The sequence below is a fragment of the Miscanthus floridulus genome, chromosome 19 (genome assembly GCF_019320115.1).
Source record: "Miscanthus floridulus cultivar M001 chromosome 19, ASM1932011v1, whole genome shotgun sequence".
Classification (NCBI taxonomy): Eukaryota; Viridiplantae; Streptophyta; class Magnoliopsida; order Poales; family Poaceae; genus Miscanthus; species Miscanthus floridulus.
In genome coordinates this window covers 3,053,153-3,064,592 of record NC_089598.1, presented here as the reverse complement: position 1 = coordinate 3,064,592, position 11,440 = coordinate 3,053,153, and positions in this window count along the sequence as shown.

The following is an 11,440-nucleotide window of genomic DNA, read 5'->3' as shown; positions in this document are numbered from 1 at the left end:
CGCCGCGGACCCCGCCCCGACGGTCCCCAACCCCAGCCCCCGCCGCCGCAGCACCGTCGCCCGCCCAAGGGTCCGCAATCCGACACGGCGCGGCGGGGCGGGGAGCGGGGTGGCCCCGGGGAGACGCGGATCCAAGGATGGCTGCCGGTCGGGAGCCGGGCCAGCGCCAACCGCGGCGCCCTTCCTCATCGCCACTTTTGTTCCAAGGGCTGTTGGTTTCAGTGGTGTGATCACCGGCCGCCGCGAGTGGGAACAAGCAGCAGGATGGCAGATTCTGTGGGATAGCCCTGGAGCGCTCGCCTCGCATGCATCGCCGCCGCCGCCGCCGCTCCCCACACGCGATGGCCTCACACTTAAACTAATGAGTGAGTGATAATCTGGTCGGAGACGGCGAGGTTTTATGAGGGGTTGGGACTTGGGAGGAGAATGGAGGGGAGGTGACGAACTGCGGCGGCGGGGCCCGCTCGGACGCGTCCGTTGCCAGCGCCCGTGACGTGAAGGCGTGCTCCGCAATGAGGCCCAGCACGGGCCCATAAGAAACTCAGGAACCCTCAAAACAAAAGCAACTCAGGATTTTATTAATTTCCATTTCCATTCTCCTACTAAGAAGTTATTGTTGCTAAAAAAAATTAAGAAGTTATTGGTTATTGATTTCTTGTTTTGGTACATATAACTACTCCATGTTTTCATAAATACATGAAGTTTCTAAATTATTATTAACTTTGTAACTTTATTCAGCTAGGCTTTTAAAACCTCAGCCGTGAATAAAGCATTTAAGTTTGGAAACACAAGAATCTTATGTGATATTTGTATTCTTTTTTTGTTTCCTATAAAATAAAATTACACCATGCAAACTACGTGATCGGTTTCGTTGCAAATGTTGGAGTTGTTATGTTCAGAATTGTACAAATGTGATCACAAGTTTGTATCATCACTGACAGGGATCTCTACTATCCAAACAAAATGGTGACATTCAAAGATCATTGGTTCACACGTGAGTTCAAACACAAGATTCAAAGTACAGAAAAAAGAAAATATACATCCGTGGGCAATCAAATTGCAGCTCACCGACAAGTACCACCAATAGAGTAAGGACTGCAGGGGCAGCTATGCTTTCTCAGCGCGTAGGGGCTGCTATGCTTTCTCATCTTTGCTCTAACAAATCATCAGACAATTCTACTGCCAACATGGTACAGTTGCACACTTGCACTCCACTTGATTAGCACCTGTAATCAGCTAGGCGTTTCCATGCTCTCGAGCAGACACATTGTCACATTTCTGATAGTGTGTCACACGTGACAATACTAGACTGGTAGGCCTCGTTCGGCTGGTAGAATTTTGGCTGAAACTGGTTAAGAACACTGTTCTGACTGAATTGTTGGGAGAGAAAAACATGGTTCCGGCTGAAAAAAAGAAGTCGAACAAGGCGAATATGGGGTAAACCGAACGGGGCCGTAGTACCTTCAGTGATTCCTTGAGAGCTAATCAGATATATTATTTCGGGGCCAATTTCGCTGATGGAATCGATTTTTTAGTAGAGGTGAGCAACCTTAACCCCAGCTAGATCTGGAGCAATCACAAAATGAATGCCTAAGTTGGGTGAGGAATGAAACAAAATTGAGCTTAATAGGCTCGTCAGTCAGGAACATGCACCACCTGAACAGCTAAGGGAGTCATTTACTTCCAAGAATAATGTTGTTTAGAACATTTATTATTAAAAACGGGCATTACGCACCATCTGCATGACTGTTGACAGATAAACTACTCATGCATACATGTTGTCCTTGTAAATTGTGAGTAGCCTTATACTCATTCCAAAAAGGATTGGCCAATAAGAAAGGAAATTGGTGCAGACTTTGCCCAGTAGCAATAAGAGAAGATTGAACTAGCTACACTACTCACTTGGCTCCATTTCTCAGGCTAGTATTCTCAGTAGAAGACTGTACCAGTTTCTAACTCAGCAGTAAAAGAAGACTGAAGTAGTTTCTCCTTTCAACAGTTGCTAGATGTTCCTCCTTTCTTGGGTAGATGATTTTGGGTTTAACTTCTGGACCTCCTCCTTTGTCTACAGCAGTAACTGATGTAACAAGATGTAATGAAATCAACTGCCGTTGTGTTCAGGCCTGTATGTAAATCTAGAACACAAAAAAAAATATCCGACCAAAAGACTTAGTGTAGGCGTGCTTTTATCATGACTGACGATGTGTTCTTTGAATCTGCACATAAGGCTATATGGCACTTTATTTAGGAATCGATATTAAATCCACTGACAACCCAGTGCTCGAAGCGGATTGACTAAATATAATTATGAATTGAAGCACTAGGCCTAGTTCAAGAAATCATGGGCAGCAAAGTACATTGGAGAGATCAAAAGCACAACAACATTAGGAGAGGAACAGGAAGCTAGATGAGAGATAGGCTCACCTCAAGATACTTCTAGATCAGGTGAAGACGAGGTCCCACACTCCTAGATATCTCTATCCAGGGCCACCCAGCGAGAAGCACCCTGACACCTCTGGAAAGCCAGGCCGCAGCACAGGTAGCGCTGGCGCTGGAGAAGATGCGACGGCTAGGGCGCGGCACGGTGGCTCGAGACGGCGAAGACGGCGTGGATGCGGCCTTAGGTCACGGCGGTTGGATTATATGGGTGGCCCCCGATGAGACAGAAAAGGAAATAAAGAAGAAGTCCTGAAACCGCACGTTTTCTACTGACCGGACGCTCCGGTGGTAGCGACCGGACGCTGCCACCCAGCGTCCGGTCGATTCCAGAGAGGTCCAAAACCCCTAGAATCGCAACCGGACACGTCCGGTGAACACCGTCCGGACACAGCCAGAGTCCGGTGCAAGCAGTCTCCTTCATCTTCGATCAACCGGACGTTGGATCGCCATCTGACCGGACACTGGGAAAGCACTGTTTCAGCGTCCGGTCATTCCTTCTCGGCAGCAGTTCACCTCCTGTGAACTGACCGGACGCTGGACTTCAGAGTCCGGTGCAGCGTCCGGTCACTCTTTTTCTAGCAAATCTTCAAAGGCATTCGTGCTGCCTGTTCCCAATCAAGTCCCAACTTCAATAAGATCCAAATAAACACCAATTGGGACTGATGTGAGTGACCTCTCTCAAACCCTCAAAATTTTCAAAATATTTTGCCTTAGGCTATAATTCTTTTTAAGAAAATAGGCAATAAGAGAGCAATTGAAGATAAACGACAAAGCAATATTCATGCATATGCAATGCAATACTTGAAAGTAAATCTAGTTGCTTGTCAAGTTCGATCCAAGGTTAAGCTTCTTCACACGCTTTTCGGCGATTATCTTAACCATGTTAGACAAGTCCTATATGCATTACCATAAAGAGTAAATATGTTGTATATTACAATGCAATGCAAGAGACAACACAAACTCATTTTTTAGTGAAGTTACTAAAATCAAGAACATTGAGCTCATTTCGCAATCGACAAAAAGTCGCCTCATTTAGCGGTTTAGTGAAGATATCCACCAATTGATCCTCGGTCCTTACACCTTCTAATAAAATATTATTCTTTGCAACATGATCTATAAGAAAGTGATGGCGGATATCAATGTGCTTGGTGCGTGAGTGTTGAACCGGATTATTTACAAGTTTTACTACACTTTCATTGTCGCACAAAAGAGGTACTTTTCTAGAACTACATCATAGTCTAGCAAAGTTTGTTTTATATAAAGAATTTGTGCACAACAAGCACCCGCGGCAATGTATTCCGCTTCGGCGGTGGACAAGGCCACACTATTTTATTTCTTGGAGGACCAAGACACAAATGATCTACCAAGTAAATGGCACCCTCCGGATGTGTTTTTTCTATCCACTTTGCAACCGGCATAATCCGAATCGAAATAGCCAACTAATTCAAATATAGCTCCTTTAGGATACTAAAGGCCAATGCTTGGTGTGTGTGCTTAAGGATTCTTTTAACGGTAATTAAATGAGTTTTCTTAGGATTAGCTTGAAATCTAGCACACATACACACACTAAACATGATATCGGGCCTAGATACGGTTAAATATAACAAGCTACCAATCATAGAGTGGTATAGAGTTTGATCAACCGTGTTACCTCCCTCATCTAGGTCCAGATGTCTATTAGTTGGCATTAATATCTTGATTGGCTTACATTCATCCATCTTGAATCTCTTGAGAAGATCATTTGTATATTTCTCTTGAGAGATAAAAATTCCTTCTCTTATTTGCTTGACTTGAAAACCAAGAAAGAATGTAAGCTCTCCAATCATTGACATCTCGAACTCTTTCGACATTAATTCACCAAACTCTTTGCAAAAAATTTCATTTGATGATCTAAAGATGATATCATCAACATACACTTGACAAATGAAGATATATCCATCAAGCTTCTTGGTAAATAGTGTGGTGTCGACCTTCTCAATAGTGAAGCCCTTCATAATAAGGAAGTCCAGAAGGCGCTCATACCAAGCTCTTGGGGCTTGCTTAAGCCCATATAACGTCTTGGATAACCTATAAACATGATTAGGATATCTAGGGTCTTCAAATCCAGGAGGTTGATCAACATAGACTAGTTCATTAATAAAGCCATTTAAAAATGCACTTTTCACATCTATTTGATACAGATTCATGTCATGATGTGATGCATATGCAAGGAGGATACGAATGACTTCTAGTCTTGCAACTGGTGCAAAGGTCTCTCTAAAATCCAAACTTTCAACTTGAGAGAACCCCTTTGTAACTAGTCTTGCCTTGTTCCTCACAACTATGCCTTGATCATCTTGCTTGTTGCGAAAACCCACTTTGTTCCAATGACTCTTGCACCTTTTGGCCGTTCTTCAAGAGTCTAAACTTCATTGCGGGTGAAGTTGTTCAACTCTTCATGCATGGCATTTATCCAATCCAGATCTTGAAGAGCTTCTTCTACCATAGTAGGCTCAAAACAAGAGATAAAAGAGTGATGTGCAATAAATGAAGCAAGTTTTTGTGAGCGAGTCATTACACCCTTTGATGTACTCCCTATGATGAGATCTTGTGGATGATCTTATAGTAGATGTGTGTTTCTTCTATTGACCACTTGAGGAGGAGGTTGTGGAGCATAAACATCTTGTGTTTGTACCACCATTTGATCATGGGAGACATGAGTGTCTTCATTTTCTACTCTCTCATCTTTATCATCATTTTGTGGCACATTTGATGAAGAAGGTGGATCAATTACTTGTACATCATCTTTAGGCTTGATGTCTCCAACCAGAATGTTCTTCATAGCCTCCCTCAATGGTTCATCACCTACATCATCAAGATTCTTATGTGCTCCTTGGGAGCCATTAGATTCATCAAACTCCACATCATATGTTTCTTCAACCAAGCCGGTGACATGATTAAATACTCTATATGCTTTGGGCTTTGATGAATAACCAACAAGAAAACCAATATCATAATGTCTTTGAAACTTCTCTAGGTGTTGCCGCTTCTTGTAGATATAGCATTTGCAGCCAAACACCCTAAAGAAGGAGACGTCCGGCTTCTTTCCATTGAGCAACTCATAAGGTGTCTTGCCAAGGAACTTTTAAAGGAATAGACGGTTGGATGCATAGCATGCGATGTTGATAGCTTCCGCCCGTAGAGCTTCAGGGTGTTGTACTCATCTAGCATTGTTCTTGCAAGAGTGATCAATGTCCGGTTCTTTCTTTCAACTATACTATTTTGTTGAGGAGTATATGTTGCGGAGACCTCATGCTTGATCTCAACTTTATCACAATAGGCTTCTATGTTTGTGTTGTCAAATTCTTTGCCGTTGTCACTTCTAATCTTCTTGAGCTTCACTTCAAATTAATTTTGTGCTCTTTTGGCAAACTTCTTGAAGCAAGATGCAACTTCGAATTTGTCATGAAGAATTAATACCCATGTGTATCTTGAATAGTCATCAATAATCACAAGACAATAAAGATTTCCTCCCAAACTCTTGTATGTTGTTGGTCCAAATAAGTCCATGTGAAGGAGTTCTAGCACTCTTGTGGTTGACATAAAAGCTTTTGTTGGATGAGTATTTGCAACTTGCTTGCTGGCTTGACATGCACTACAAAGCTTGTCCTTTTCAAACTTCACATCCTTCAACCCTCTCACCAAATCATTCTTCATTAGCTTCTTAAGTGAGCTCATCCCAACATGAGCAAGTCTTCTATGCCATAGCCACCCAAGTGTTGTTTTGGTGAATAGACATGTTTTCAAGTTAGCATCTTCAAAGGTGAAATCCACTAAGTATAGGTTGTTGTATCTAAATCCTTTGAATATCACTTGATCATCATCCTTCTTAGATACAACAACTTCCTTCTCGGTGAACAAGCATTGGAAGCCAAGATCACACAATTATCCAACGGATAGCAAGTTAAAGCTCAATAAAGCAACATAGAGTACATTTGAGATAGAATGATCATTTGATATTGCCACTTTGCCTAATCCTTTAACCTTGCCCTTAGAATTATCTCCAAATGTGATTCTTTCTTGTCCATCTACTTTTTCATCTAATGAGATGAACATACGAGGATCACCGGTCATATGTTGTGTGCAATGACTATCAATAACCCAATGACTTTCACCGGTCTTGTAGTTCACCTACACATAAGAGATCAAGCTTTAGGAACCCAAACTTGTTGAGGGCCCTTCACCTTGTCAACAGGTGACTTTGCAACCTAAATTTTCTTAGGCCTATTCTTGTTTGGAGGTCCTAAGAACATGACTTTCATCTTTTCACTAGAATCCTTTCTAAGCATGTAATGAGCATTGAAGGCAAAAGGTCTAGCATGCTTGGACAATGATTGTGGTGGTGGAGTTTGGCACTCATGGGCAAAGTGGCCTTCTTGTCTACACTCAAAACACTTCTTTGACTTTGGCTTTTATTGTTGTTGAGCTTGAGCCTTCTTCTCTTTGTTTGCCATATACCCAATGCCACTTCTATGACAGAACCGTCCAATTTATATAAGATCAAGTACGGTTGTCCCTACTAACACGTTGACATACCCATACTTTCACTCATATAAACCCGGTAGTCCGCCGAATGTCCCAAAAGACCTCGGTAAATCAATATCACAACCAAGATTGCGTGATTAAGCAAATACACATCACATACATCGGGTTGCAGCGGAAATAATATTACAAAGGGGTTAACAAATAATAGTACAAGTTTGGGTTTCAAAACCGCTTAGTGAAAACCACATAGCTTTCAAATGATTACATTAATATAAGTTCCAAATACATTGCTAGCATAAGTGACATCATCCGACAAAAGCATATAGATGAGAAGTAAGTACAGAATCACCGAGCCCACCGGCGGTTAGCCACCATCATCAATAGGTCGAGAACATCACCTGCAACAAGGTGGGATAAACCCTGAGTACTCGAATGTAATTAGCCAGACTTACCCGTCTTAAACCAAAATAAAGCGACACCAAGGATTATGCAAGGCTTTCTTTAGTGGGCTAGCTGACTCGTTTGCGAAAAGCATAAGCTACCATGAAGAAACCATTTTAAGCACTTTGCATCATCTTTCTTATGACCTATCCATCTAGGTAAGCACCTGTACTATAGCAATCACTTGATTAACCAATATCATCCAGTTACCAATTTAGATTTAGCATATCCCATACCATCTAGATAACCATCATTGTTCCATAATAATTACTACGATGCCGTAACTCGAGTCAAGTGCTCACTATCCAGGAGCGATGGCGATTCGAATCGATTCCTAACCAGCTGGTAATTTATTCCTTACACAAACCTCACTCACCCGCTAAAGTGAGGTATCGGTCACCGAGTCAACTATCCAGGAATCTCAAGTTTGCCAGGAACCACATGTACCCGGGGGCCGACCGACTGCCCTTTGGTCTTATCATCGCGCCCCCGTGTCCTACCACACCTGCTCCGGTACAGTGCGTTGCGGGCAATCTACTCGGCCCGAATAATCTCCCAGCTTCGCGGTTGAATGGTACTTTCTTCGGTCAGCTAAATGTAAGGCATGCGTTCAACATGACAAGAGGGACGAGCAACGGTCGGTCCTTAATCGACACAGATGGAAACTAACAGCACCCTAGAACCCTGTCTGGTTGCCTCCAATTTTTTCCGTCCGGTCTCCAATTATCCATCACACATGGTTAATTCCAGGATATCATTCTTTCCATAGCTAATTCTTCCAGTAACCACCTATAAATGTGGGTGACCGGATATCACCGATCGCTACCGGTCTAAGCAAGGCTAAGCAGTTATTCGATCCCGACCTAACAGGGTAATAAGGTAATAAGGTAGGCAAGGATAGTAATAAATGCATCAATGGTTTCAATCAACTCCTACAACTTAATGCAACAATATATAAACTCATATATAGGAATAATTGCTTTTATAAAGTCGGAGACTTAGAATGCTCCGGGGCTTGCCTGGGATCCGACACAAGTCAGTTCCGTTAGCTTGCACCGTCATGGTGACATCTCTGGTCCTAGCACTTGCTTAGTCCTTCCATCTTCGGGATAGATCCTCCATACATCGTCTTCGGGTTCGGCTCCAACATCATGTTCTTCACGTGGTTCATCTAGCGCACCTAGATGAGATGCAAGATGCATGTGTATGAATGTGATGAATTGTAACACAAGATGCATCACATAAACATTCAAGACAAACACAAGATTATGCAAGACATAGACACCAATAGCTATTTAACTAACCTCACACCCCTAACTATAGAGAGCAAGCTACTCACATCAACTCATATCAAGCAAACAAGTTATTCACAGCAATCACAGAGTCAAGGCTGCAACAGCAGCAGCTAATTTTACTCATAACAGGAGTTGTACTAATCCAAAAGACATGCAACAAGACAATCTGGAAAGCTTATGGAATTTTCTACAATTCATCTTTAATCATGTTATCATGATTCTCAAGTTAACTAAGTCAATTATACCCATTTACAGAAACTGATCCACAATTGACAGAAAGCAGCCATTTCTGAAATCCAACTTCAAACAGGCATAACTCACAAACCACAAGGCCAAATACCACCAAATTTTAACAGAAGCTAGATACATGAATTATCTACAACTTTGTTATTCTCATATTAATATGATTTTATAGTTAGAAGGGTCAATTAATCCAATAATTGCACCTCTGTCCAAAACATAGACAGAAACTGACATGCCACTTTAAACAGCTGTAAATGGAGTTATACAGGTCCAATAAATGTGGTTCTAGACTTTTTAGAAAGCTTAGCAAATTATAAACAACTTTTTTGTAGACACCTAAAGCTAATTCTACCACTAAGAAGGCCCCACAATAAGAACAAGGAAACCCTCTCTGGTTTTGGGTAGAAACAGCCACAGAGATTTAAGCAAGTATAACTTAAGATCTACTTAGCCAAAAATCATGATATTTAACTTTTTGGAAAGCTTAAGACAAGTACCACAACTTATGTATTTTCACCAAGTCATGATTCATAGCTTAACTGAGCCAATTAATTCAAACATACAGAACTGTTCAGAGTAGAAGCAAAGCAATACAGGGCATTTGTTATTTTTATAACTCTTAAACTATAAATCCTAAACTCCTGAAATTTTTACCAGACAACAACAATCACCTTAGTAGCACTCCACAAAATTTTCACATTTATTTGAGCATAAAAACTGCAGTTATGAAAAAGACAAGACATGGCAAGTAACAGGAACCTAGCTGCATAGATCTATTTTTACAGCAAAATATTTAAACTAAAACATGCCCTATTATAGATCTAGTGCATAGAGAATTTCACAAGGATTCCAAAAAGTCCTTATTTACTATTTTACGAATTTTCTACAAATTACTACGAATTTTTAAAGCGGAGCATTCAAATCTGCCAAAATCAAAAGAAAAGGAATCTAAATCTTGCACTGGGGTCCCTGAAGTTTCCACAAATAAAACCCGAACAACCAGATCCTTTACTGCACTATTCATAAGAGTCACAGTCTATTCACTTGACCCCCTGGAGAAACTTCTATTTTTGCGCGCGATCCTTCTTCTTCTTCCTCCCGACGGTGGAGCAGAGGAGCGGCCGGCTCGCGGCTCTGGCCGGCTGTGGTCGTCGATGGCGGCGGTGGAGTGGCGGGGAGGACCAGGGGTCTCGCGCGCACACGCTGGGCTGCCTAGCTTGGCCCGACGCGGCCTGTGGTGGCGCGACCACAGTAGCCGCGGCGGCGACGGCGGCTGCTCCGACGGCGAGGAGCAACAACGGCCAAAGGCACCGGTCAAGGAGGTCCAGAGGCACGGCGTGGTGAGAGGAAGGCGGTCCTGTGGTCCATTTGGGTGGAGGGCGGCCGTAGGCAAGGGAACGCGGTGGCAGCCCAGAGCTCGACCGGAGGCGGCGGCTTACCGGCGGCGGTGCTCCGGTGGCCGATGGCTTAGGCGAGCGTGCGCGCGAGGTGCAGCATGGCGAGACAAGGGCGGTGGTGCACGTGGCTGCGGCCGTGGGGGCTTGGAGCGGCGAGGACGCGGCGACAGCGAGCTTGAGTCGCTGGCCATGGCGGATGGCTGCACGGGAGCGAGGAGAGCGCGAGAGGGAGCGAGCAGGGAGTGGAGAGGGAGATGGAGAGTGCGTGCTGGTGCCCCTCCTCATCGGTAGCAGGGCGCAAGGCGTCCACAACATGTGGAGCAGCGGCGGCGAGCATGGCATCCGCGTGTCCCCTATGGGGCCCGCCATCGAACACCTGGCGCGCGCGATGGAGCCCGAGTTCAGACGCGTTTTTAGCATATTCCCGGTAGTTTCGGATCCGTGGGCCTATACCAAAGTTGTTGCCCTCCTAATGGTCTACCAAACTCGTTAAGGGTGCCTAGTCATTAGGACAGAGGATCAGTGGTTAATTAAGCCCCAAACTGCTAGTGTCAGCGTATTGACAGCGACAAGCAAACGTTCAAATTGATGGTGAAAACGAGGTCAAACTGGTGCCATCTTTTTACATGCCCTTCTCCATGAACTTAGCTCCAACTTCCATTTTGGGGTCAAGTCAAGTTACTTAACGAAATTTGGAGAACGCGATACGTCAATGCCGATGGCGATGAATTTCTAGACTTAGAATATTTCTAAGTGCTGAAATCAGCAGCAGGTTCCAACTTCGAGCCTCTGTTTGACTTATTTCCAAGTTGATCTAGCTCTTAGTCCAAAAACAAAGTTTGTTCTACATGATATGGACTACAACTTTCATTTAAGGTCCAACCTCAAAACTGGTATAGAACCTACTGTTCTACTTTAACCAAAGTAGGATCACGATGAAGCTTAAATTATCCTTTTTGATCCATTGGAGCATTTTCTTGGCATTTGCCCAACATGAACCTTTCATGACTTTTGTTGTAGAGTTCATCTAGAGTCATTTTGGCAAGGTTTCAAGGTTTGGTTGACATCTCATGTTCTCATTCACTTAATAGTGCAATTCAA